Here is a 3218-nt window from a genome sequence, read left to right as displayed (position 1 = left end):
TTAGGATTTCCGATTGTAGTGACTGAGAAACATATTTGTAAATTCTGTATTTGTTTGACATGAAAACACCTTTCTTTTGTGTGTTCAGATATGCAAGGGTCGCAACTGTAGAAAAGAATTGTGTGGTTGGAGGAGGAATCAATCCATCACAGTCTCGCTAAGAGGGCACAATTTGCTGCTATGGTTCCTGAAACGACATAATTCTCTGCAATCCAGTTCATGGGAATCTGCTCAGGATGTGCAAGTACTCTTGGACAAACTTTGGTGAGTTTGACAGGAAGAATCTCTGTATGGTGTTTAGAGAGATTAGATTACTTGTCACCTTGTGATGTTTTTGCAGAAATGGTGAATCAGGAAAAAAAATCTCAATACTTGCATTTTTGTCGGCCTTTTCAGTTGCATGTGTTGCTTGCAGTCTGTAATGCCACTCTTTCAGCTTTTCTGTTGCCTGCAATTTCTATCTGATGATTAGTCTTCATTTTTAACTATGCACCAGAATTCCATTTCACCACCCCTCAATTCTCAAGCTACCATAGAGGTCTATTGGTCTTGTTATCTCCAAGGAGAAATGGTGTTTTTAAAAATTGCATGTTCCTCGCCCAAAAGGGTGTTAGTTACTACTTATCACTTATCAGTTTGCTTATTTGACAGACTATGAATATACGTTATGATCCGTTCTTTCTTCATTGTAGGTAAAATCATTTCAAAGGAATCTTTGAATCAGAGGGTCGCAAATCTGATGCACTGATTGCTGTCAAATGGGCTGAGGTAATTCTTTCCTGCAGATATGCTATGGATAAACATGTAAGAGTCCATTGTTTTACTGATTATGTTGTCCTCGGTGCTTCACATCTCAGAATTTGGAATGTAGCTGACATGATAGTATTATATTGTTTTACTATGAAAAAAACCCTGAATAGTTATAAAGAAATACTCACTTTTCAATCCTGGTGCAGCCATGACTGCATATTGACCATACAAGGAACAAACCAACCACGACTCCAGATGAATCACTTGCGTGAGGTTTCGATTTGCCCATCCAATTCTATGGCTGGACCTGAAGCCTCGAGGGCCGTCATCAGTCAAAACCAATAGCTAGCACCAATCAACACAACCGCACGCAGACACGGTGTACCACCTGAGCAGAATTAGGGGCCCGTTACAGATCAGAATCAGTTCCCAGCGGTGTTGCTGCCTGTCAGGATCTCTGAACTTCAGTTCCTGCAAGTGTCGATTTCTTCAGCTGACAGGATATCGTTTTGCCTTGTTGTAATCAAGCTCAGCCGTCGATCTTGCATCCAACCGTCAACACTGCTTGGTACAGCTTCGCGCCAAGTAGATGATCTATTCGACGTTGATTTCAGATCGAGGGCTCCTCGGTAGCTCATGGCTCGCTGTTTGAATTCCGACAAAGTGCACTGTTTAATTTATGCCTTTTTTCGCTTTTCTTTCAATTTGTAATGTCTACAAGGCCATGGATTCGGGGCAGGTAGCTCCATCTCTCCCTTATGTGCCCCTGTAAGTGACTTAGAACCCTAGAAATTATGTGTTAAAGAAGCTATACTTTCTAGTCGAAAACACCATTTCCAGTTCGTACTGTTTTTTTTTGCGAATTACTACCTCTAATTGAAGTGCAAAAACGTCTACTATTATGGGATGTAGGGAGTAGATCGTACTAGTTCAGAGGATGGCGCCGCTTCTTGTTCGAGTTTGTCTTTCGGGCTCTGATCCTCCTCGAGTCCGTCCATCTAGGAGTAGTTGACAGAGCTCCGGCGTAGACTCTTTCCGTCTCCTTGGGGCGGTGAGGTTAGGGTTTATTGTCGTATGACAAGATTTGGTGTCAGGTGTTTCAGATCTTTTCAAGTGTTCAACGGTGATGACTGCGGCTTCAGGGCGTTGGTCCTTAGGGGCGTGTGCACGAATACTTCTCATCTTTCATCGACAAGGTCAAACCAGCTTTGGTAGGGGAGCAGAGACAACGGCACGTCGCGGCTCGTTCGGACGGCGCTAGTAGTCGTTTGGTGGTCTTGGAATCTCGATGTAATTTTTATTATGTTTGAGATGCTTTGTACTTTTAGTGAACTTTAATAATAGATTTGAATCATTTCACAAAAAAAACTTTTACACAATGGTAGAAGCATTTTGTTTCGTTTGTTTGTTTTGTCAAGCGTTTGAAAAAGGGAGCATGAGGTCACTTTTTGTCAGGGCCATCACATCTTCATCCAACTGCCCAAAACAAATCAACACGGTTCATCTTCTTCCTCACTCACGCTCTCAACTACCTACCCTCCATCACCCACAACCGACAGGCGCTACCGCCCACCGCCTTGTTGCCTCGCCCTCTCCAACCTCCTCCTACCTCTATTGCGGCTACTGCCTCGGTCATCCCTCTAAACCCCCCAAATCTACAGGAACCCCGGCGACCGCCCCCCTCCCCTCCCGACCACTATGGTGAAGTTTCTTCCTCGCCTCCACCCGGGACGCCGCAGCTCGCTGCTGCTCGCAATGTTGTCCCCGGCTCCGGCAAGGTCATGGGTCGGCCTCAGCATGGTCGACACTAGTCGCTGATGCTCTGTTGGGGATCGTTGCAGAAATTTAAAATTTTCTACGCATCACCAAGATCAATCTATGGAGTCATCTAGCAACGAGAGAGAGAGGAGTGCATCTACATACCCTTGTAGACCGCGAGCGGAAGCGTTCAAGAGAACGGGGTTGATGGAGTCGTACTCGTCGTGATCCAAATCACCGATGATCCTAGCGCCAAACGGACGGCACCTCCGCGTTCAACACACGTACGGAGCGGAGACGTCTCCTCCTTCTTGATCCAGCAAGGGGAAAGGAGAAGTTGATGGAGATCCAGCAGCACGACGGCGTGGTGGTGGAAGCAGCGGGATTCCAGCAGGGCTTCGCCAAGCGCTACTGGAGGAGGAAGAGGTATCACGGGAGGGAGAGGGAGGCGCCAGGGCTTAGGGTGCGGCTGCCCTCCCTCCCCTCCACTATATATAGGGGATAGGGGGGGCGCATGCCCCCCATTGGAGATCCCATCTAGGGGGGGGGGGCGGCGGCCCCTCGGGGGGCAACGGCCCCCTTAGGGTTTCCAACCAGGGGGCGCATGCCCCCTCGGGGGGCAACGGCCCCCCTAGGGTTTCCAACCCTAGGCGCCTTGGGCCCTTGGGTGGGGCGCACCAGCCCACTAGGAGCTGGTTCCCACGCCACTT

At 47.9% G+C, this 3218-nt stretch overlaps 1 protein-coding gene across 4 annotated transcripts in view; it reads left to right on the top strand.

Annotated features, from left to right (window-relative positions):
* Window positions 1-1578, top strand: part of LOC123096120 (glycosyltransferase family 92 protein RCOM_0530710) — a 24932-nt gene extending 23354 nt beyond the window's left edge. For 3 of the 4 annotated variants that reach the window (XR_006446469.1, XR_006446467.1, XR_006446468.1), the window contains 3 exons: window positions 89-264; window positions 693-768; window positions 957-1578. The gene's annotated coding sequence lies outside the window, so the exon portion shown is untranslated. Of the gene's footprint in view, window positions 1-88; window positions 265-692; window positions 805-956 lie in introns of all 4 variants that reach the window. The other variant, XM_044517741.1, reaches the window with a different exon arrangement.
* Window positions 1579-3218: the final 1640 nt, after the last annotated feature.

This window comes from Triticum aestivum, chromosome 4D (genome assembly GCF_018294505.1).
Source record: "Triticum aestivum cultivar Chinese Spring chromosome 4D, IWGSC CS RefSeq v2.1, whole genome shotgun sequence".
NCBI classification, from domain to species: Eukaryota; Viridiplantae; Streptophyta; class Magnoliopsida; order Poales; family Poaceae; genus Triticum; species Triticum aestivum.
The sequence above is the reverse complement of the archived record's forward strand: the minus strand, read 5'-3'. Positions and strand labels throughout refer to the sequence as shown.